Below are 25,265 nucleotides of genomic sequence, written 5' to 3'. Positions count from 1 at the left end.
TAAGACCCAAAGCCTCTGTAGAAGATGATGGGAACTGAAATGAATTTCAATGGGATTTGGAGCTCAGTGCCCAGTTCCCACTGATTTATTTTTTTTTTCTATTTTTTTTAGCAAAAGTTGAGCTGCACTTTGGAAAGCCTTCCATGGTTTAATAGAAAATAAACAAACCCTAGTGCACGTTAACTCTTGCACTGGAGGGTTTGGTCTGAACAAACTTGTTGCAGAACAGGGAGATCCGGCAGCCCGAGCAAACCCGTGCCAAGGTACACAGCACCATGCAAAAGGCAGCCCCTGGGATATTGTCATTTGGTACTTCTACGTGTTATGTAAAGCCACCTGCGGTGCTCCTCGGCCTTGGGCTCCCTTCTGTGATGTAGGGGAAAGTGGCCAGGCTGAGGGACTCGTGCACCAAGTTACGTACTGGTCACCTCGTGTCAATCCCGACTCTTCTGCCTAAACCTGGCCAAAAGGATAGGGCAAATATTGCAGAATAGCCTTTGGTGAATGTAAGAAATTTGACAACTTGAAACGTGAAAGCCAGCAGTAATTGTTTCCCCAGAGGTCCAAGCTCAGGCTGGTCATTCTGTCCATCTCTGCAGGAAACACCCTGTCTTTCGTGCATGTGCAGGCTGATGAACGGGATTTCAGTTCCCAAAATGAAGAGAGTAATTTGCCTTTTCCAATTTGCATAGAAATTACCAGGGAGAAACGCACCTTTTCCTTTTGGTTTGCTCGGATTTGGGCTCCTTGCTGTGCTGGCAGGAGAAGGAAGCTTGGCTCAGTTTGTCTTGCAGCGAGGCTTTGGCTGTGCCCCAGAGATGGGCAGTAGAGGATGCACCACCTGGAACACAGGTACACAAAAATCTCCCAACTAAACTCATCACAAGCTTTGGGTGCATTAAAGTCACCGACACTGGCAGGGGAGAGGCTCCTGGGCAGTTTTTGCATTTGGGGTGTTTGAAAACGTGAGACCAAATTGCAGAGATACTCAGATCCTGAAAGCAGTGCAGACACAGAGGACATCCCTCCACCCCTAGCTGCCATTCAGCTGGGTTTCAGCCTCCCGTACACCCCACAGCACCCCTCAGCAGATGTATTTGACAGGTCTCGGGTGCCACCAGGGCCCCAAATCCTGCCTGCACCCGGTGAAACCTGCAAGCACCCAGCTGGGAAGCGGTGGCTGTAGGACAGCGGAGCGAACACCAGATGCCACTGTTCCCCTAGCCGTGCCGTGGGAAACCATCTGTACAGTGCGGGGAAAGAATTCCCAACCTTTTCTTGGGTGCACGAAGTCTCTCAAGCCTGGGAGGACTGGCTTTCTGGCAAAAGATTGGGGGTTGGATGTTCAATAGTTGCTCTGGCCGTTTCCAGGGGATGGTGGGAGCCCTTCAGAGGTTCCCAGGGCTGGTAAGAGGGTCTCTGCTCCTGCCTGGAAGTGATGTTAACTGATATTTCAACTGGAAAGGAAAAAAAAAAAAAGAAAAAAAAGATATTTTCCATCTATCTATAAGCCACAAAGAGGTGTCACCTGGATGTCTTTTTCCTAGGCCATAGGGGTCACAGACACGACCAGCCCAGTTCATACAACAACCTGGAACAGATCCCACCAGGTATGAATCAGGGCAGCTTCTCTGAACTCAGGGGAGACACCCAGACCTATAACGACCCACAGCCGAAGCTTCCCTTCCCCAGCCTCCCTTTGCTTATTTCGGCCCCTGCCGGCATCGCTCAGGCTGTCGAGCAAACCTGGGCAAACAAACGCCTGTGGCTAATGGTTGGCCAGTGGCTGAGCAAAGTATTTTGGTTTTGTGGGTCGCAAGGAACATCAGTGCAGGGCTCCCATCCTCTCAGTCGAAGGCAGGAATTATGTACAAGGCAACCAGCAGCCGAAATAGAGAGCAGCTCGAAACAAATTGAATTTACAGACCAACGTGACCGCGCACACGTGGTTTCTTCTTTGTATTCCATGTTTGACTGGGACACACACTATGAATCTTGCAGGGTAAGAAAAAACAACTGAGCTGTGAGCTCAGCACAGGCAGAAGGTGGCAGTGAAGGTGTTTGGGAAAGGCTGAGCAGCAGAGGCGGAGGAGGTGGGAGGCAGGAATCAGCCTTTCCACCCCGCTCCCGAGGGATGTAAATCACGCCCGCGCTTCTGATAAGTAATGAGAACGGACATGGGAAAGAAAACTGTCGTCTACTAAATTTCAGCCATAGGAAAAATTACCATTTCAAACCCCTCAGTTTCAATCATTTCTAACGTTAGAAATTCCAACACTTACATACTTTTCCTGGAGGGAAAGCCTGTACTTTTCTAATCTAATGAGGATCAGTAATGTTGAGTGACTTACCACAAAATAGCTCTCCAAAAGTATTTCTTTGAAGACAAACAACCTTTTTTTTTTTTTTTTTTTTTTTTTTGCTTGGGGAGTCCTTGTTATGCAAGTTATGGCTTACTGAAAGCGTTTCCTTGGCTTACAAATTGCAAACCTTGTGGAGGGAGCTGCCCTTGCACGAGGAGGCCACGGAGAAATCTGCTCACCGAGCTCTGCCGAGTGCCCTACGCAAAGACCTGCGCGGCCAAAAGCTTGTCTGGTTTTCCTATCAGCTGATCTCAGGCAAAGTCCTGCCTCCCTCTATAAACTTTATCCTTATCCTTCAATAACAACAGTTATTTTCTCAAAGTAATAGATTCCATTGACAATTTTGTTGTATTTGGGTTAGGAAAGGAAGGCACCATGGAGGCTGTGGGCAGCCTTGGCAAGGCGGGATCCCAGCAGCATTAAAAAAATAAAGAGATTTAGGAAGCCAAACCAGCAGGAGCCATAGCAGAGCAGCCAACAGAGGCAAATAGGCACAGCCTGGGCGCTGCCCAAGGAAAGGGAAGGGAATTTGGCAGGTGGAGAAGGTTGTGTGCCAAAATGGGTTTTGATGGTGCTGCAGGGAGCATCGGCAGGATGAAATGTGTTTGTGTACGCCTGGATAACCATCGTTAAAATAAAGTCTGCTCGGTGGAAGTTCACCGGCAGATCAGAAGGAAGAGACACGGATGAGGCGATGTGCTACCAGAAGTTTATCCCTCGGAGAGTGGCAACTTTATATCTGCAAAGCTCCTGGGATGCTTCCCTTTGGCCTCGGCAGGGCTTGAGTCAGACTGCAGAGACACAAACACCAGGGCAAGTCCAGACGCTTCCGAAGTCAAAAACAAACCTTCTGCCAGCTGCCCATCCAGTCCTCTCTGGCATCAAAGTCTCAGAAATAACAAGGATGGCTCCTGAAGAGATTTCCACAAGCGGCGAGAGGACCTGTGCCTGTCTGATGGAAGAAAATAAAGCCCACACGTTTCTCGTAGCGTAGGGATCGCGGGGGAAATTTGGGACGGAGGAGGTCATCTTGGCCAACACCCCTCTCTGAAATCATCTCTCCCTTCTGAAGATGGTGTGAACGATTTGGATGGAAAACGTGAATGGGAAGGAAGGGCAAGGAACAGCGTTATTTGCTGATGGGCTTTGGCAATTTGGTTTCCATTCCCAGAGCTGCCCCATCTCTGTCTGCCCATCGGGTTATCCCGGTGCCAGATGGGGAGGGCGTTCAGACCTACTGGGGCCGATGGCAAAGTGGTGTTGCTTCCTTGAGGGAATTGTCAAGAGTTTGATATTTCTTCGCCTGTCTTCCAGCAAAACTTTGTATCTCACAACCGTTCACAAGCCTATTATCCAAAACACTCCGCTATAATAGCTTCAAGATGTCTTGATTCAGCTTTGCCTTTTTTTTTTAATGCTCTCCAGCTTTTTAGTGTAAGCCGGATAAAGCATTGTTTCTACCCAGAAAATAGAACTTCGAATTTAGATCACAGCAGTGCCTTTTGAACATTTTCTTTTAATTCAGGGGAATACCTAGTCCTGCAAGCAATTTCAGCTCTGAAAACTTATTTTCCAGGCAGATAATCATTATGTTTAGTATAAATTCCCCCTGTCCAACACTTAACTCTTTGGTGTGAGCTCCCTAGAAAAGCGTGCTGCATGGCAGCCAGTAATACCCGGATAATTTCTCGAGTCAAAATTGCTTCAAAACAGGAGGGAAGGGCACCTTTTAACCTCTGAGGCCATGCTGAAGCGAGATCACCCAGAGAGACTGCAGCCCTGCTCAGGATGTGTGCAGGCACGCCGAGGAATTTGGCTTGCCTGCAGTTTATCTGTCCCGATTGAAGGCAGATGCAGCCTCCATCGCACAGTTAATGTATAGCGACTGGCCCTGAGCTCATCAGACCCAGTTTTTACGGGGTGGTTTGGCCACAGCTTGCCCTACTGCATGGAAAAGAGTCTCACTTTTCCTTCCCACCTCGTTGGACAAGATGCACCCCCGAAATGACCCGAGTTTGGGTAACCACGTGTTTGGGGTCAGTTTTCTGTGACAAAAGAGGTGAGTTCTGCTCTCCAGAAGAGAAGGAGCTTCCCCAGGGGATGTGCAAAGACACCGGGAGCAGGGACTGGCTCAGGAAGCCCAGCTGATATCAAACCTGCCTCTTGATCAACTATGTGAAGAGTCGTGCTGGACCTGTGCACCACCGCTGCTGTGCTGGGGGCTTAATTACAGCTTCCTGACGAACACGCCAGATGCTTGGTGAACCTGCAGCACGGTCCCCAGCAGGGCATCTCTGATAAAACGCGTGTGCCAACCTTCCTGTGCTGTGCAAACCAGCGGAAAGCAAGTCCTGTGTCCTCCTGCTGCGGCCACCGGGTCTCCAGGAAGCTCGATCCAGCCTGGACACACTTCAGAGATGAAATACAGCAGCATCCTCTCGCTATTACCCACTCCTCGTGCAGCAGGGGCACTAAAAAGCCTGATTGCAAGAGATTGCAGGGCTCTAGGACCAGTTGCACACATCCAGCCCTCCTGTTTCTGAGCCAGCACAAACCCTGCTAGACGGACAGCAGACGAGCAGGAAGCCTTGGTGCAGTTTCTGCTCCTGGAACCACAAATACTGCTTAGTAATGTTAATTTCTCTTCACATTATGTGCTATTTAAGCTCCTGAGAAGTCCAACAGGAACGTGTGCTTCACGCTCCTACTGCGGAGCATCTGCAGGCTCAGGGCAGCCATTTCCTCCAACCCCAGCCTTTATTTTCCTTAGCACCGACCGTTTACATTACCAGTTGTAAAAACCGAGGCCTGTTTTTCAACCCATCGCCTATTTTCAAATCCTTTCCTGACATTTTATTAGGCCTATTTTGTGTTACGTTGGCCACGACACGTTTTCTGCCTTTGAGCCTAATTCCTCGCACCTCCCCGTTTCCTCGTTTTTATTACCGCAAACCTGCAGCTTTTAGGAGGCAACGGGGTGGCAGGGGGCTGACGGGGACCAGGAGCGCCTGACGTCGGCGATTACCAGGATTTTCCAGTATTTTGAGCAAGATGTAACCATGAAACCACGCGAGCTGATGGTAGGCAAGCCTACAGCTTCACCGCAAAATCCGTGGTGCCGGCACAACCGGCAGCCCGGGACTGACTCCCACCCGGTGCAGCAAGCAGAAAGGCTTGCTAGAGAGAACAAAACTCTTTCCTTGTGCAAGGTTTCATGCAAATAGAGCGCTGGCTTCAGCAGGGAGAACTCGAGGCTCGAGTCTGGGAGGGCTGAGCAGCCTCGAAGTACAAATAAACACATTTCTCAGCGCTGAATAAGGGTTGTCCAGAAGAGGAAAGTGGTCCACAACCACCCCGCTCTGCATTCCTGTGCTTGCAGCCTCTTTTGGAAATGTTATTTGCAATTTTTTTCCCCATTTCTGTCACATTAAGGACTGGCTATACTCGGTGAGCTGGCATTGGGTAAAGGCAGCCTCGAAGGAGGGAGCAGAAGTGGAAATAGGCTTGCTCGGAGAGGGATGTTGCAATCCTGATGTCGTGAACTCTTTACCAGTGGGCTTCCCTTTGCCCAGCTGCAGCTACAAGGATCAGAATTACCCCGCAGGGTAATCACCTCCTAACACACACAAGGCCATAACACAGCCATTTGTCCTACAATCATCTCCCATGGAAACGCGGGGTGACACGCAGGGAACAGCAAGCCGTGGGTAAGAGGAGGTCAGCACGGCTCTCTGCGGCGGAGCTGCATGCACACCTGACTGAAGCAGTCCATCTTCTTGCTAGCTGCATGCCCAACGCTTTTTTTTTTTTGCTTGGATTCCTTTCCCAGCCACCAGGGATGGTGGTTCAGCGGGATGTCAGTGCAGCACACCTGGGCTGCACCCCTGGGGCAAACTGAGCACCGTCGCTCATGGCAGGCAGCATCCTCGAGATGCTCCCGCACCTCCAAATCTCTGCGAGCAGAAACAGGAGGCAGAAAACCCCAAACCCTTGAGTAGGAAGGTTTTGAGGATGCCATCCCATCGGGCTCCTTCCCTCTCTGTGGCTTTGATGGGATCGACTTTCTGACCACGATGCAAGGGGAGAGGTCCGTGCCCTGCTGGAGGCTCCCGTAAATCACGGCAGCTCCGCCGGCTCCAGGTGTCTGGGGACACGGCCCTGAGCACGACACCTGTACGGTTCCTTCCATCCCCAGCCACCTGGGAATGATTTGTGTTCTTTGAGGACACAGAGCTGACTTCAGCCCGGGAAAGGGCAGCGGGAGCTGCTGACCCGTTTCCTGGGTGGAAACAAGATGCACGACAGCGAGGAGCAAAGGGCATCAGCTCCGGGTATGAGTCTTCAGCCAAGAAGGAGGGCAGCAAACACATCCTTCCCTAGCCAGCAGCTTTTCAGGTCGACTGAATTTACAGCTCTCCTTGCAGCTTTTTTCAGTGGTTTCTCACCCAGGAAAAGGCAGATGCGACGTCTTCTGCTTGGGGTTGGAGAACATCAGGAGGCGCACCCAGTTTCTGCTGTTTGGTCTCAGTCTTCCTTCGGACCAGGTGTGTGCTCTGAAAGGAGAGGAGCAGTCCCTGCCAGGTGGAGGGGAGCACGCAGACATCACGGGGTGATGGAAGAGCTGAAAGACACCCAGGAGCCTACATCCACCGAGCCCAGAGCACAGCTCTCTCTCCATGTGAGACTCGGGGAAGGAGATAGCACACAGCTGTCTCCTCCTGCCCTTGCAGGCACTATCCCCTCCTGAGTTGGTATTATTCTCCGCAAAAGACCCTACAAAATGCTGGATTCGGGTTCTCTCTTCCTATTTGTATTCCTCCCGCGTGCTCCTCTGAACCATGTTTTAATTCTCCCCGTTCCCCAACCTCATTTCAGCTGGTGGTGCTGCAAGGTATTTAAAGTTACAGCCGTGCTCCCCTGGGTCACCATGAAAGGAATTAGGAAAAAAAAAAAGGGGGGGAGGGGGGGGGAACACAGAAAGAAAGCCCATGCCTGTCTGATGCACAGCAATGCTTATATTTCAATTACTGAGAGCGAGAGGCCAGACTCAACAGAGAGTCTGGGACGGGGGGAAAGGAAGAATTATGTTGGAAAGCCAGACGCCGCGGCCATAAAAAGGTGGCTGCCTGCAGGGGCTGACCCGGTTAGCGAGGCAGACAGGTGGCAGCCACGCTTCCCACCCGGACGGCGAGCCAGCACGGCCGGGCAGGCTGATTTACACCACCCGCGGGCTCCTCCAGCAGGGCAAGGATGACCCCCAGCCCTGAAATAAAACACATGCTGGAAAATCACCGCTTCCTCTCTATCTCCCGGGGTTGAATCGGGGCTCTGCTGCTCCCCAGCACCATCTCCGTGCTCCTTTCTTCCTCGAGATGGTGTTTGCCTCCTGCGTTTATGGCCTGAAGCTTTTGGGGCTGGTGTTTGCCTCCGTGTTGGCAGACCCTGCCCGCAGGACCGAAGGAGCTCGCAGTGCTTTCCACCAGCACAGACTCGTGCTGATAAGCCAGGTTGCCTGCTCTGGGCTGGGCAGGGCTCCTTGCTCCAATACAAGGCTTTTGTGGGATTTTATGAATGAGGCTGGGCAGGGCTTCGGGCAGCCGAGGTGACACGGTGCAGCTGCCTCCCCTGGGGAGGCGGAGGACGAGATAAACAGCCCGGCTGGCTCCTGGAGGCCACTTCTCCGATTACCCAATGTTTTCCTCCGGCCTCTGGTCACCACGTCTCATAAATCCCTTTGCTATTTGGCTCCCGAGCGCTGATGGAGCAGGAACAGGCGCCCAGCGATGCGCCCTGTGCCGGGCTAACAAGGGACTGTTTGAAAGCAGCTCTGCAAGCTGCATCCTGCAGCGCGGGGTGACGTCAAGCAAGGAACCTCTGGGAGGATGTTGCAAGCCGGGCTTTAAAGGCAGGGTTTGTTTAGGAACATCAGGCTTCAGCTGGATCCACTGATACTGGGCACGCCAGGGAGACATCCCAATTACTGGGCAGAACTGAGTAAGAGGCTTTCAGGCTGTGGGTACCTTCTGGTGAGCAGCACGTAAACATCCTGCCCTGCTCAGCGGGGAGGGATGGAGAAACCTCTCTGCCTCATGTGCTCTGAGCTCAGAGGTCCCCCAGAGCACAGCCAGCTGTGCCTTATCCTTCACGCCAGGCTGGCAGAGGCTCAGAATAGAGGGTGTGTGTTGGAGAGGGGCTGGCCGTGCCCCTTGTCAGCCCCTGTGTGTGTACATTTATGATCTTGACAGTCTTTTCCAACCTTAATGATTCTGTGATCTCCTCTAGCTGAGCTACGTGGGATTGCACCGAGGTCCTAGGGGGTGGTCAGGCTTGGCGTACTGCAGTCAGCAGGAGAGCCATCGGCATTTGGGAAGGTGAAGCACTGCAGAAATAAATCCTGCCGGACATCAGGGACCACCAGGGAATGGCACACGGCCTCCTGAATTCCCAGCTCGTGGCTTGGATCTGCCTCTATTAAAAATGAGGCTTCAAAAGAGATTTAGCTCCCTCTGCTCCCGCCTGTCCTTGGCCAAGGTTTTCCCATAGGAGCTGGGGCCACTTTGGTCTTTGCCCAGAGGCTGTCCCTCAGAGTGGGGGATGCTTTAATTCCTCTGATTTGCTGCTCTCAGCTCACATCAGAAGCCCCACGTCTGGATGCTGTATCAAACAGCGAACAGCTTGGTGCTTTTAGGAGGCGAGACAGATGCAGTCAGGCTTTTTATCTTGCAGGGCCTCCAAATTGCTGGATTTGTATTTTATTTCAGTGATCTCTCAATTGCTAGTCATTACACAGAGCAAAAGAACAGCCACATTTGGATAACTTTTCGCTTGGCCAAAGCCCGTGCTTAAATACAATTCCTGTCTCCCAGCGACCCACGGTGGGGTTTATTTTCCAGCCTGAAACCTCGAGAAGTCGAGGCGAGCTGGAAATGATCTGTGCCACTGTGCGTGCCGAGAGCTGAGAGCGGGCCTGCTGATGGCTGTGAGTTTCCTTTACCCATCAGTGAATCACCAACCTGTAGAAAGGAGAAAAGAGAAATAGAAGTGGGCTCCCACGCCCGGCTCTCCCCGTCAGCGCCAGCTGCTGACGGCCTCTCCGAGCAGTTTCACTTCATGCCACGGCGCTCCATCTGCAGCTGCACTCCACCAACTGGCTCTTTGGGAGCTCGCTGACCTTATAAAGCATGATTTGGTTTTGTTTAAGGAAACAACCCCGACTGTTTGGAAGATGCTTTGATCCTAAATAGCGTTTTGAAGCCACGGGGCCGGGTGAGGCTATGAAATGATCTGCTGGTGAGTCACAGCGCCGCTTTCGGGGCTATCCGTTTTGTCAAGCAGCATACCTGATTCTCTTGCTCCTCGTCAAATATTTGCTGTCTGTCTGAGCACATAAAGGCGACTCCACAGCCGAAGCAAACGCCTGCCTTGATGGTGGTCCATCCTTGCACTGCTGGCTCCTCTCTTGCACTCACCTACACACGGAGCCGTGCACAAAGCCAGCAGACAAAGGCAGTAATCAAAGCTGCACGCAAAGCAAAAGAGACGACCAACAAATGCCTGCCGTTAGCTTCCAGGAAACAGCAAGCTTTCAGAGTCCAAATCACCCTTGGTGAGAGCTAGCCCAGCTCCATTAAATTCAACAGACGCTGTTACACTTCAGTGAAGTAGGTCTTTTAGGGTTTATTTGAGGTTAACTGCCCAAATCCCTGGCTTACAGACCTCTTTATGTCCAAGATAACAAATGGGAAGGCAAATAAGAGCTCAGAAAGAAGCCGTGCTAGCGGCTGGTTGCCTGCCCTCTGGCTCGCCGTGTTTGCTGACAGCACAGCTATGTGAAGCATTCGGCTCGATGCACAGCGTGGCCATCCTGCTTCTATTTCACGACACCACCTCGCTCCCTTCTGCTTGCTTTTTGGGGACTTTGCCTAGCTGCCAGCTAGGGATACCCACATCGAGTAAACGAGTCCTATCTGCACTTTTCCCAGCATAAACAAAGGCTGGGCTTTGTCCTCACCACGAGCAAGCTGCAGCAAGGAAAAACAAAAAAAGCTAACACTTACTTTTCAGTGAGTAGGATTCTCCTAAAACAAATAAAAGGATGTTTAAAAATGAATGTTAAAGCTGTGGAGCAACCTAAGCTGTTAGATTAGCAATTGCTTAGTCCCAGGCCAGCCCTAACCATCCTCGGGTGGCAGGGGACGTGGCTCTGTGGGAAGATGGAGGCGTTAATGCCCCTGGAGCTCCTGACCCTATAAATGTTCAGTCCCTTGGTTAGCTGCTCCCACCAACGCCAGGCTCTTCATCAAGCTTGTGCCCAAGTGCCTGTGACCCAGACTTCAGATCATTAACCGTACAGATTGGTAATGGGAAAGGGAAAATAAAAGGTTGTGGGGGGAAGAAGGAGGAAGATGCCCTTAAAGCCTAGGAGCTGGCCAAAACAATGCTGATTTTAGTCATGGCCCTGGGATCAGCAATAAAAGAGATCTGGATCTCAGAAGATTACATGCATTGGGTGCAAGATGTTGGGAAGCAGAAATTGTGTGCTAGTAACACAAGGATAACACACCGATGGGGAGGATGCTGGCATTAGGATGCCCCCCCTGGCATGCCCTTCCTCATTACTTCCATTCTCCAAGAGGCAAATTTACTTATCTCTGCCCCAAACGTGCCTTGGGGAACCCCAGACCTCCAGACCCACAAATGCAGGCAGCGATTCGACATTGAACGCGGAGCAGTCCTGGGCACTGAGCTCTCGAAGACGTGAGGTAACTGGAGAAAGTCCAAGAGGGAACATTAAGAAAGGCCAGAAGACACAATTTATGAGGAAAGAGTGAAAGAATGAAGGTTGTTTAGTCTAGAAGATGGATGATTACGACCTTCAGCTACATACAGGACAGAGAATGGATTAATCCTTCCTCAGCAGTCATGGTAGACAGTCAAAGTAGTAATGGGCTTACATTGCACCACAGATGATTCTGGTTACATGTTAAGCAACACTTTCCTATGCTTGCTCTCCAGGATTGCCTGCTGAGTCTGCATCCATGGATTTTTATTTATTTACTTACTTAAGATTATATATAATAATATCTATATATTTTTTTAAGTGAGTTCTTAGGCTGATTTGCATCTAATGGGAGTGAGGGGTCTTAGCCTCTCATTTTTATGGTTTTACAGAACAGCCATCACTCACCAACCTACATGTTACCACAGAAAGAGTCTCCACGTAGAAAGGAGTTTGGGGATCAGAGCCCATTCTATAACCTTGGAGCAAAATACGGCCCTTTGCAAGACAAGAAAAAGCCCCAAACTCTGCCAGATGCCTCGGGAGAGACGCTGTGGTGCATCTCCCAAAGGCACAGCACAATGTCACAGCTGCAATAAGAGCTCAGGCACCATTTCTTGCACCACAGGATCACGAGCACCTCCCTGGGCTCGGTTAGTCAAGTGCCCTATTGCTTTTCTCTCTCTTAATAAAAACAAAAAAGAATTCAACATTATCACCACCATCACTGCCCCTACAGAAAGGCTGGGACACCCCAGAACACCACACGAGCATCACCTGGAAAGCAGGAGAGCTTGCTCCAAATTATTCCTCTCCTAGCAGGCAGGGGTTTGGGTTTAGGATTGTTTTTCCCTTGTGCAAGTGGCCTTTTCCCCTCCCTGCCATGCCAGACGCCCTCACATCCTGCTCCTCCCATTTTAGCCACAGCAATTTGGGAATACAGATCCTGTCCCAGCCACTGAGGCCCCAGAAGAGCAGGGACAGTAAAAATAGCCACTGATGCAATGTGCTGCCAAGAGGAAGCGTGCTCAGGGAGAGTAAAAAGTGTAAAATGGAGGATTTCTATCTCCATTCTTCCCCAGCAGCCCCCAGAAGGCTTGCTTAGACCCCTGCAGCACATTAAATACTAAACCCCATTATCCTCAGAGCATCTGAGCCCCAAATTTCACTCTGATACTCAAATACTGGGACACTCAGGGCAGGGCAAGGCAGCGGGGGAGATGGTGGGAAAAGAAGGAGGCCGTGGAGGGGAAGGCAGAACAATAGTTATTTATTTTGATTTTAAATCCCTAAATTTCTAGTTTGTTTATTCTGCATCCTAAGGAGAGAACGCAGATTCCCAGAAAAAGGGTCTGGGAAAAAGAGGCTCCCATGTCTCCTTCAGCCCATCAAAGAACAGGACCACGGTGTTTATTTGAATAAAAGAATATTAAAAAAATCCAAGCTCCCCACAGGAGCCATTCCCATGCGCAGCCTCACACAGCCCCTGGTGCGTGCTTGCTCCGCGTGTCGCCTTCATCTCGGATTCCCCACCACAGCCTCGTGGAGGGCAGACGTGTGAGGGAGCTGGGAAACAAATGAAAAACCATCCTACCTGCCAACCCTACTGGCTCAGCCCAGACAAATCCACGGTTTAGGAGTTAAAGAGGACGTCTCTCCTCAGCCACTCCATCACTGCTGTCACTTAGCACGAATTCGTTTGGTTTTCAGGCTGGCAGGCTGTCTGGGGATATGATTACACGGCTGAAGCACACACCAGCACTTGCTGGGCTCCCCCCAACCCTTTTGCCAACTGCAAAGCTCTCCCAGTGATCACGAAGCACGCCCTGAGGAGCGAGGCGAGTGGCTTAACACCTAGTAATACTTGGGTTCTCCTGGTCTCCGTTTGCCAGACAGTAGCATCGTATTTTCAGGCTTTGAATCCGCAATTATGCCAGCTAGGGTTTTATTAGCTTTTTTCACCTCTTCAGTCTCTCCTCGAGGACCTCAAGCACAAAATAACACAAGAGGTGCAAGAGCTGGAGACACTGCCAGAGAGAAAAATTTGCATCCTGCTCTTGGAATTGCAAGGGGATGTGCACTCAAGAAAAAGGAGGGTTTTTCAGCCTGAATCCCTGCTCCTTTTTGTGAGAAAACTCTTGCCTCTGCCTGGGGCAGGGGAAGAGATGAAGCCACCCTGCAGGAGTGGAGCTGCAGAGGGCTTTGATAAAGCACTTCTCTGCTTCACAGTCCCTGAAAGCACAGCCACGCCAAGAAAGAGCCCGACTCCCAGGATGGCAGAGGGGAGAAAGAAAGGGAAAGTATTAAAAATAAAAGAGCCATTCAAATATTAAAGAAGCGATAAAATGCAGTGCACACGTTTGTACTTACTGCAAATAACTCAGAGTGTAAGGCAGACGTCAGCCTGGATGAGCACCGAGGGGCTGCACGGCACAACGCCTCGTGCCATTAGACCTACCAGGGAATCTGGATAGAGCAGAATTAAATTTTTAGCATTTCTTCTGCTCGGGTTTTAACCAGAGCAACAGCTTAACTCGTTGCTGTCCTGCAGCTGCACTATGAAATGCCAGACACCGGTCTGATGCCTAGACTAGGGGAGAAACAGCCTTTCCTGCTCAAAACTTAGACCGGAGAAGTCTGATCTGGCGCTGCTTCAGTAGGAGAAGAGAGCTCACATTCAGCAGAAAAGCACCCCTGAAAGCAGGCTTATTGCAAATACTGGAGAAGGAATCCTGCCTGCAATTATTCGTGTGCAGATACCTGGCACACCAAGCTCGCTGGGACAAGAAGTCTTCTATAATCTGGCTGACGTTGGTAGAGCAGAGGCTGAAATGCCCCGTTGCTGCCCAGGAAAGGTGCGTTTCCCCAGGGAATGATGGTGGCAGGGATGCCACGTCAGCCTCAGCACATGGTCCAGCTCTTCACCAGCTTTGGGATAACCCAGGCCACTCATCCATGGTGAGGTCAGAGAGCTTTGTGGAGGGACTGGGAGAGATGCGAGATGCTGTCACACACAGGAGACGGAGTCCAAGGCTGGCCCTAGAGAAACTTGACATGGAAAATATGTCAGGAAAGAAATCTGGATGGAAAACCACCTGAAACAGATGCACATTCCCTGGGGGGGCTGCATAGGTTAACTCCTGAAGTCCGAAGCCCATCTCTTTGCCTGGCTGGAGTCAGCTCAGGAGCCATTCTCAGGAAATCGCAGGCACTGGGTGCAGATGGAGAGGTCTGAGTTCCTCCCACCCACCCCAAGCACTGATGTATTCTCCAGAGCTATTTTGCAATCCCCACTTGCAGCAATATTCCCGGGACGTGGATCATCCCCACGCTTCACAGAGAGGCTTCCCAGACTCAACTCCAGCTCCCCAGGAGGGAGGCGACCACGCTTCAGCCCTCTGCACCTTGAATTTAACGCTCTTGGTGGACACTGGAGATTTTGGTGGTACTTTGCCAGGCACAGCCACTAACCAGCCCTGTCCTGGCTCTGCTCCTCTCGCCATTTCTCTGATTCATTTGCAGGAATTACTGAGGCTTAGGGAGTGTCTGTTGGTGTCAGAGCCCTGTTCCCAGTTTCCATTTAGGGTTGATAAGACATTAAAAGGTCAAATTTTCATTCTCACCATGGGGCGGAAGGCAGGCAGAGAATCACATACCAATAGGTGCAAAGAGCTTGCTCTTTTTTAATCCGTCCGGGTTGACATCCACTTGTGTGGGTTTGTTTCATGAGCTGATTCTCGGCTGGTATGTTATTGGGAGAAGCAAGGAACAACTCATAATTCTGTTTTAAATCCAGGTATTTCCACTCAACGAGCAATCTGGCCTCTGAGATCTACTGTAACAATAAAAGTATGCATTTCATACCAGTAACGTGTGGAGAAAATAAACGGACAATGAGTTTGTCTCAGTGTTAGCAATGTCCAAATATATTTAACCTTACACTAGGAGACTGTCGAAAGAATTTCTGGTATGCAAAATGTTGAGTAGAAAAGGAACATACTGAAATTTGCTATCTGGTAGTCCTCTTGGAAGACAAAAGAGAGTAAACTGACCCAAAGATGCAGACAGAGCCTCTGGCTGGGCTGGTGGATGTTGGGTGGGTAGGGTCGATGCTTCTCCCTCCATTGCACGTTCTCTGCATCTGACATTGGCCACTCGTACAGGAGTGATGCTGGGAAAGATGAACTCGTGCTCTGAGCCACCAGAGATGTCCTTGCCTTTGGTAAACAACAATAATCAGGCTGGGCTTTTATTCACTTCCTCTACACTTGCATGCTTCCTTTCTGTTACAGAAATGGCTTTAGGAAACGAAATGCAAGGAGCAGCATTGTTTTCTTGTTTTCTGGCAGCAGAAACACCAAACAAAGCACAAGAAAATTCTCTTGCTCTATGGTTCTGCATATCTTTCAAAATGGTTCTCCCACTCTGGAGAAATCCACTCCAAGCTGGATTTGCCCTATGAACTTCCCTATCTTTCTCCCTCTTCCCCCAACACATTTACACATCAATGCCCACCTACGTGTGGAAGACCTCTGTGGAAACAAAAGCTGCGGGCTTCTCCTTTGGGGAAAGCAGGGGTTTGTTTTCTTTTTATAATGCTGAACTTCTTACCTCTTCTCTATCGGAGAGATTTCACATCCTGCTGACTAGCCCCTTCGTAGACTGATTTAAGCCCAAGAGACACCCCTGACCACATCTGAATGATGACAGCACGAATTCAGGACTGTGCACAAGATTTCCCCCCCTTGAAAAGTTTCCATCCGGTGTGATTAATCAAATATTTGCTTTTCCTCCGAGCAGATAACACTGGTGAAATTACAAACTTCAGCCATGTAGTACCCACAGACTCCTATCTCCTTGTTCTACTTATCTCAGGAGTACAAAGGCCAACTGATGTCTCCCATCCCAACCAGCGCCAGGCTCTCAGCTTCCATCCCAGCCGCAGTCCTGGTGGTTTAGTCTTTGTTTTGGACTCACTTGATTTAGAGAACCAGGGAGAAGAAAACAAGTGAGAAAAGGGTCAGTCAGGAACAAAAACGAACCCAAATCAGTAAAAGTAAATGGTCCAACCTCAACACCAGACTCTCTGCAGTGAAGGATTTAACCCATAGACCTTTAAAGTGGTCACACCAATTTCTGCCACTTACAAGAGGCAGTTCCAACCCCCCCAGCTAGCTGGACAAAATACATACCCAACTTCTGCCATCCCTGAGACATCAAGTGCAGTTTCAGTCTCTCAGAGAACTTGTGGACCTTGGAACATGAGGTCAAACCTCCAACGCCTTCGCCTTCAATGGAGAAGCAACAGCAAGATGCGAGTCTGCACACCCCGAAGCGCAGAAGGGGATAGCTGGAGATGCTGGCAGTAATGAGGAAAGCACAGCTTGGCACAGGGACAAGCTATCGCAGCGATAGCTTGCTCTCCCTAACAATTTTCAGATGGAGGCCACCGGGCCAGGGAGGCCGCTGGAGGAGCGATACCACGAGGATCCGCAGCCTGAGGATGACCTCGAGAAATGGAATCACTTCAGGAAACAGAGCTATGAGAAAAAGATCAGCTAAAAAAAATACAGTGGAAAATATGCATCACTTGGCTTAACTTTAGTTTTGAAAGTAGGGGAAGAGCCTTAAGTTTCTCACTCCTGCATCTTGCTTTTTCTTAAGCCTTCGCGACAGAGGGAAGATAGCTTCTGCCTGGCAGGACAGTTGGACACCTTTAAGGCAAAGAAGTCTTAATGGCAACCTCTTCTCCCCTTGAACTCATTTGAAATTGCCCTTTCTTGGGCACTGACGCTGTGAATGGAAAGGAGACAACAAGAACGGGTCCCTTCCATGAGCCACAAGCAAGAGGAGTCAGAGCCAGGGAGGACAGGATCAGGAGTGTGCAGAAGGTGGATTTAGGAAAGCAGATGAACTGGAGAAATTGGTAGAGAGAGTCAGAGTAGAGAAGCATCCTCTGTGTTCAGAGAGGCAGGAAGCTCCTCTGGGGAAGCAGGCTTACCAGCAGCCTCTTGTGATATTTATTTTCCCACCCTGAATCCTTGGGTTCCCCCTTTGAGGCTTAGCACACCCAGGACTCCCCTTATTCCCCATGTATCCCTCTGCCTTGGCTTTGTGCTCTGGAGAAGATTCCTCAAACTCAGTCACCTACCTCAGGTCTCTCTTTTTTTTTTTGCAGAAAGCTGTAGGGGAAGAGGATATGCAGCTGGCAAGTCCGGGTGGCTTACTGGGGAGATGCTCTGTGCCTTTGAGCAATGCCCATGAGACCTATACCCACCTCACAAATTTTGGAGAAGGCAGAGGTGTTCCTGAGCAGCTCTTCAGCCATCTCTCCCCACTACACCAGTTCCAGAATTAGTCACAGCACAACCTATTCATCTTTGGAATAACGTTATGAGTGGGTATTGCTGGAAGCCAGTTTCATCCTTGGTGACCATGAAGGAACTTGCTCCAAAAGCTCACTAAGGCCTGCCTGGCATCGAGGGGCAGACGTGCAATTTCCTACTCTGCCAACTAAATTTTTCCTTCTGTTCTCATTTAATCTGAAATAACGTCATCTGCATAGCACAGATACAGGAGAAAAATACAAGGCGAAAGCTACATGCTGGAAACAGAACGGGAGAATCGGCCAAGAACAATAATTTACAATAATACTTCTCACTTCACACGTCTTACCCCAATGCATGAAAAGCATGACGGAAAAGGAGAGCTTATATTGTTTCCCTCTCACAAAAACCCTTACTTTCGAAAACACTAAGAGGCCTGGCTCCTGGTAGACGTGCCCTGTAGAAAGCTCCCTGTATCCCCAGGAGAGAAACCTCCTGTTTGGAGCTTGTTTTTCTGTCTCCCAAAAGAGAGAAACAGAGCAAACGCTGCCAGCCACTGCTGTCCCAAGGGTACATGGGTGTGCTGGCAAGGCGGGGGCTGCTACACCGCTTCTTCCAGGAGAATAGATGTTCTTCCAGCTTCCCTCACTCAGACATGCCCTTGAACATCTCACAAGACTGAATGAGATCATTAGACACAGAGAACATGATTCAGAGCCTGTCCTCAAACTTGTTTTTTGCTTTTCTTTGCACATTTTCCCCCCTCCATACAACAGGGGAAAGGATGCTATGGCATGTTAGCTCTCCAGAAACAGGAGGTCCTTCTCCTCATTCTCCTGCAGGTACACAGGGCATTTCTTTAAAGAAACTGGAAAAAAAAGAGTCGGCAATGAGATACTCTAGAAGCAGGCACAGCCCTATTGGAATTGCCACAGATAAATCAACACATGGAAAGCCAGAGTCAGGAAAAATCCCATTAAATTCTATTTACATCCCTTCAGAACTTGCCCCTCAAAGTTTTAATCACATAACCTAGTTTTAAGGAGCCACGTATTATGGAATCCCACTCTTTTATCACCATGAAATAACATAGCTGGAATTTGGTTTGTTTGTACATAAACTCAGCCGCAAAAATAAATGAAGTGGGAACTGCCCACATCTCTTGCATATGGAAATCTGTGTTTAAGAACAAGAACACCCACACAGCTAATTGTCATGAGATGAGTTCCTTGTTGTTTCTTGGTTGCGCTCACAATGGGAACACTGTTCGGTGATACAGTATTTTAAGCCTCACATCCTGCAATTTGCATGGTATTTTCATTTGCATTTCTAGTCTCACTGAAGCTTGAAAAGTCAATTTTGGAGGGATATTAATAGTTTGTTGATCCACATTCTAGTCCTTGAAGACATCCTCATCAGAGCTGATGGGGAAGAAGAAGGTGCACAAGCTACACCTCTTAAGGGGCTTAAGAAAAACCCTGTGTCAAATCCACATTGCACTGGTGGCAGGACTAAGTGGCTGTTTTTAATCTAACCTGTTTCATTCAGAAGCTGTTTTACCTTCTCAGGTAGGAGCTTCTATGATTTTGCTAGGCAAACCTCGCGGTAATTTTGCCAGATGCCCCTGGCGCCAAGTCTAAGGGTCCCACAGGCATGGCAGAGAGTTTTTCCCTGCTTCCCAGGTCAATGTCATCCCTGGATCCCCTAGGATCGGGCTGGAATAAACTCCTTGGGCAGAGATCTGTCACCACATGCAGCAGCTGATCACTGCAGGTACCTCACAGCCTGTCATTACCAGTAGCATCTACTGGCAGAGACCCCTACAGTCTCTGTGGGAGTGCAAAGCTTCTGTTATTCCTCATATTTTATAGGGGAAGAAGAACCGAGCAGGTTAACCATGGAAATCTGTGATAAATAAAGAGACTCAACATGATCTCTCCATTTTCTGCTGCTCCTAAACCAAGGGTCAAGCCTAGAAATGCTGCATGGGGTGAGGTTCCCAGAAAGGATTTTGCACCATAAGAAATTCTTCACAAGGATTTCATACCTTGTTTCTTCATTTGCTCTTACATATTGCAGTAGCACATGAGGAAACACAAGGTCTTACCTACTAGCTGCTGTAGGCTGAACTGCGAGCCTTTTGTCCGCTTTGCCTCTTTGGCCACAGGGAAGGCAGCAGAGAACAGGGCCAGCACCTCCTGAACAGCTGTACCTCGGAGTCACTTAGAAGCGGGCTCCCTAAGAGGACATTATTAGAAACAGCTGTGGGATCAGCCCAGCAGCAGCTCACGTGCGTTCAGCTGTGCTTGGCTACGAGCATGGCGAGCTTGGAGAAGAGCGGCATTCCTCACGAAGGTGGGCTGGGGCCGTGACGTTTGGCAGCTGGGGTGGGCACGGTGGGAGCAGGGACTTCCCTCCCCAGCCACACACCGAGCCAGAATGGGAAGATACATCCCATCCTCACCTCCTTGGCATCCAAACCCTCGAGCACGCTCCTCTGCAGGAGGAAGAGGAGGGTAGTATCAGCACTCAGGCTCGCCGACAGCCCTTCACGTTCAGCTCTCCCCAGAGAGCAGCAAAATATCTCTTCAGGAAGCAAAACACATTTTTTCCAGAGTGATGATGAATGGGAGGGAGAGGTTCTTACAGCCAAACACTAGCCGACCCCCCAGTCCCATAACACGCAGCTCAGGAGGATCACAGCGGGATGCAGCTGGCTGGATGAATGCCGCCTGCCACGGACGGCAGCATTCGTGCCTGCATCAAGCACCGAGCGCCACCCGGCACGCTCTGCAAGGCCCCTCACATCCCACACACGCTTCTGGGAGGTCACGTTAGGCATTTGGGGATGGGTGAGAACGAGCTTTTCATGCCCTGCTGACTGGGAAACCGGAGCGAACCGTGTGGTAGCACGCGTTGGGCCCGACCACCGCCATTTTGGTTGGCCCCAGGCATCACGCACAGGCCGCCACAGTGCCTGTGGCCGGGACAAAGCCTCCTGTGGGTTGCACTAATTACCCACAGTATTAAATACTGGTCCACGGCCCAAGGCAAAGAGATGCTGTGAGGGGAGGAGGAGGAGGAGACAGCTCCAAAAGGCCACCGGTGCAGCTCCTGGGACATCTGCCTTCAAGGGCTCCTAACCAGAGGTCGGATCAGTGTTGACTGCTGGCCACACGCGCACCTCTTAGAGGGGACAGCTGGGTCACAACCTCTGCTCGAGTGGCTCTGTACCTCTGCCAAGAGACCTGTGAGACAGCAGCAGAGGAAAACCCCAAACACACAGCTTTCTGACTCTCTTAGATGTTCCTGCATCGTCCCACACACAGAGGAGAGTCGGTGGCCTCTGGACCCCAGGGGCCGTGACAGCTCCCCGTAATGTTTTCAATGCCTTGACCCTTTTGGCTAGCATTACCCCATGCTCAGGTAGCAAAGCCAACATTAACAACTCACAGGGTGGCTTTAAAGCAAGGAGGTGGTCGCAGAGATATCAGCATCACTTGCTAAGCCCCCCAGGAGCTCCAAGCCAAAGGAGCAAGAAGCAGCTAAAGTGAGCAGAGGCGCCTTTTTGTTTTGCAAACCACGGCAGTTGCCAGCTCTCCCTTACCTGCTAAACCCATCTCAGGCATGTGGAAAAGCATTTGGGAATGAGATCATGGCCTCTGCTGCTGCTGCTGGCCTCATCTTCTAGCCTAAAGGGCAAGCTGAAGCCAGCTCCCCCAGGAGCAGAGCCAGTGTAGGGCCAGTGAGGCCCAGCCAAATATCTCCGAGGGGTTTTATGCCCCAGCACGACAGCTGGGCTGCCAGCAGGAGGTGCTGTGAGGAGAGGACTTCAGTCCTCGAGCTCCCTGCGGTCCCGCTGAGGATCGCACAGATTGTCTGTGGTGAGAACCAGCCATGTCTCACTTCTTTTTTTCTTCTTTCTGACACAGCACACCTGGGTGTAACAGGTCCCTCAGAGGCTGGCAGCAAGGGAGAAGGAAGCTCAGTTTGAGCCCATCTCCAGGATCAGATCATACTGAGTCACGTGGAGAGGAAAACAAAACAACAACTATACCAAAACATCCCCCCAATAGTGGCAAACATTTGTCCCCAGTTGCAAACGCACAGAATAATATGGAATCACTTCAAAGAATAGAATCAAACATTGTTTCTCCTTTGATTTCCTCAGTTTGAGGAAAAAAAATGCATTTATAATGTGCCGTGATAAAGGCATGATGGGTGGGATACTGTGAGATGCTGTGGAGCATGGCAAGGGTTTTTAGATTTGCTCTGCTTCAGCACTGGTCTCTGCTAAAAGTGTGCTTAAGGGGTCTGGCAGAGGGGTGTGCTCCTGGAAGTTACCATGCCTGTTGTCCATGCAGCACTTTATAACTCATTGCTACCACCTCCTTACTGACACCTAGTTCAAGGCATCCGATTCAGAGCATGTGAAAATTATTAGAGGTGTCAACAGGACACAGGTCACCCAGAGATGAGGCAAGTGACAACCACAAGGAGCCCAAGCTAAGCACCACAGCATCCTCTCAAAAACAGGATGGGGACTCCCAGGTGGGCTTTGCTTTTGTTTCCTCCCTGCCTGTCTACCAGGAGCATCTCCTTCAAAGATTAGGATCTATTTTATTTGAGGACAGGGGAAGCATCATGGTGCAGCAGCTTAAAATACGCACACAAACTTTCCACAATAAACTGTCCCCAGCCCCATCAGCAAGCTCTTGTCAGTAATTAATTAGGCAAACCCTTTGTCTAGCCACCAAATATGACGAAGCAACTGTCATAAGTTTCAGGCCACATCCGAAGGTCACAGCAGGGCTTGTGGTGAACAGGACAGGCAGGGATCCAACCTTCCAAAAAAAAAACCACAAGGCTCCCTTTTGTGAACCCGGCCCCTGGGGCTTCTCTTTGTCATGCAGGAGTAATTATTTTGCATATCTCACCCCGGATAATCTTGATGGTTGCAATTCCTTGCATCCATTGCACATCCCAGACACAGGTATCGTATCAGGCTGTAGCTGATCCTGCCCAGGAGCAAGGAGAACTGGTTATCAAAAGGCCATTAATACAAATGCATTACTAGAAAGAAGGCAGTAAATAAAACAGAGATGGCCCCTTTAATTATGCATAGGCAGTAATTAAACCGTGTTCTGAACCAATTAATGGCTGGCTTCAAGGACAAAGCAAAATGGTCTGTTTATAGCTTGAAACGATGTTATTGCTGCTTCGAAAACAAAAACAAAACCTAAACAACTGAAGATCAAACAGCCCCGTCAAGGCCCAAACTCGTTTCCAGGAAATCCTGTGTTCTTCTCACCAAGATGAGGTGATTCATGGTGGTGTCTCTCTAAACAGCCTGAAGTCGGGTGCACTCATTTGCTCCACATCAACAAGTTCTTACATTTTTTGTCCAAATTCGCAGGTGCCCAGAGCCAAAATAAGCTGTGGAGTGTCAGACAATAATACAAATTTGAGATTTATTATGCTGTTAGTATTATTTTAGCACTTTGGAGGCCTGGTAGAGAGCCAAGACGCCCTTCTCTTTCCTTTTTGCCAAGGATTGTGTGAAGCAGAACAAAACAACGTGGTGTCTGCCCTCAAAGGCTCAGACCCCAGCACGAGGGGGTCACCCAGGAGCAGCGACTGCCCTGGGGGCTGCGATAGCAGCACATCAAGCAGCCCCATGCACCACCTTGGTGCACCCAGGCTTTGGAAGAAGAGAGGATGACCTTGCAGTCCTATTGCTCTTCCTTCTCTAGTAGAGTTCCAGAAGATCCGTGTCCCTTTCCAAAGGAAAGACAGCAATTTAGAGATGTTTCAGCACTCTCCCAGGCCATCTCAGCGTCCCTTAAGACGGTTGTAAGAAGCCATGTGTTTTGTGAGGAAAGATACCCAGCTCATACTGCTCCTTGGCTGAAAAAGCAACATCCTAAACCAAACAAACATGTTGTTTCCCATGCAAGATGAATGCTGGGTTGGTCGTTGCTGCCCTAAAAGAGAGCAGCAACTAAACCGTGTGAACTGGAACAACTCCACTAATTAGTTTCCGGATGATCAGGCTGCAAACTGCAGTGTTAGCCCATGTTGGTTTTCTTCCAAATTTCTCACAAGAAGCCTGAGACAAGGCAGAAGATGGAGCTTTAGGGGATTGCTTCTTGCTGATTCTCCTTCGTTCTGTTAGGATGCAGGCTTAGACACTGAGCTAAGCAGAAGCAGATGGGAAAGAGAAAGCCAGCTAGGCTTACAGCATCATGAATCTCAGATAATACAGAAAATAAATAAATAAAATGCCACGGAAAGCATCACCTTCCTCATTTCAGCTGAGTTCAAGGGCTCACCACACTTCTAACAGAAGAAAGCCATGGAAGTCGAGTGAACAAGCAGATGTCGGAGTCAATTTATTTGCTGGATTAACATGCTCTGTAGCCTTTATTAGAAGAAAAATTGTGAAAGATTTTTTTAATCAGTAACACCAGGCTTTCAGAACATTGATTATTCAGCCTAATCACACAAGTGTATATAGCCAATTTGCTTTTTCATTTTTCATGACTTTTTCCTGTAACACTGAAGACAAAGCTTTTCCTTTTCTAAAAAGCAAAGAAAGATGCCTCAATCTCAGAGCTACAGGACCGAGCTAGCAGAGAAGAGGAGACTTGAAAGCATAGCTAGGTGCACAACAGATATGGAAAAACTTAGTAACAGTAGGAAAATGGCCAACACTGATTCGCATAGAGAAGTGTGACTGAATTCACATTTTGACCTGCTATTCTTGGGAAAAACAGAGGATTATATCCTCCTCAAAATCCCAATGCACATTGTGCTTTTGACTCAGCTCTCCAAGCTAGTCACTACAAAGGCTAAAGCCAAACCTACCCAGATGGTCTGTCATTCTGATTATGAAAATAACCATTTCTGTTTATGATAACAACAATGACAAGGACAACAACAACAAATAGAGGAAGAGTTTTTAAAAAGAGGCAAAAAATGAGCAACCTGAAGCTGTCAATATAAATGCTGGATGCTGAGGAGCAGCTAGGTTATGAGTAGGAACAATATATCATTAAAAGGCCAAAGCAGTCCTGGTAAAATTAGAATGGCAAGCTAAGTGTTATTGTGGTTTTCTCAGTTTTATGTTTTTGGTAATGCCAAATATTAATAAAGTTACGTATTTAAGGGTCCCCCCAGCCACTTATCCACCCTGTTGCTTCCCAGCAGAGATGCTTGAGGCCACTGAGTCACACCGGGAATTCCTGACCACTGAAGGGTTCGCTATTTTGGACACTGCAGCCACTGCCTAGAATAGACCCTGAAGACCAGGCTGAAAAGAGATGATAGATATGAGGAAACACAATTTGGTTCTGAAATGCTTTTCTACCCCGAGCAAATGACGTGCCGAGGATGCTCCAAGCACTTTCCACATTAGCTCACACTAAGAATAACACAGAAAAAAAAATATCTTTCAAAGTGGAAAAATATCAGAGGTCTTGATCTGGAAACTGTTTAAATGGATTAGCCTTCACCTTGCAAACACATCTCAAGCAAAAATATTAGCTCAATTGGAAAAAAAAAAGTATTGTTTAGGAAAAACAGCAACTGCATATTTTAAGTTGTATTGTTTTCCAGAAAGCTTTGAAACTAAAGTGGTTTTGAAACACTCAGTTTTCATTCTAACCTTTTTTTCAGTTGCTTTAGAGGAGTAATTTGGGAAATAGCATCCAGGTCTGCTTTGCATATGGATAGATGTGTGCAAGACAGCAGTGCACGGGCAGCTATGGATATTGCAACATTTTTTCCAGCCTCACT

The 25,265-nt window shown here is 49.2% G+C and overlaps 1 long non-coding RNA gene across 1 annotated transcript in view; it reads right to left on the bottom strand.

Moving 5' to 3' along the window:
* The window catches only part of LOC309879406, a 41,471-nt gene that overhangs the window by 1,886 nt on the left and 14,320 nt on the right, over positions 1 to 25,265 (bottom strand). Inside the window, exons 4-5 of the long non-coding RNA XR_014317739.1 lie at positions 1,273 to 1,457; positions 715 to 841 (exon numbers count right to left, since the gene is read on the bottom strand). This is a non-coding gene — a long non-coding RNA (uncharacterized lncRNA). The remainder of the gene's footprint in view (positions 1 to 714; positions 842 to 1,272; positions 1,458 to 25,265) is intronic.

The sequence above is a fragment of the Aythya marila genome (genome assembly GCF_965140915.1).
Source record: "Aythya marila genome assembly, chromosome: 6".
In the NCBI taxonomy this organism is placed as follows: Eukaryota; Metazoa; Chordata; class Aves; order Anseriformes; family Anatidae; genus Aythya; species Aythya marila.
The sequence above is the reverse complement of the archived record's forward strand: the minus strand, read 5'-3'. Positions and strand labels throughout refer to the sequence as shown.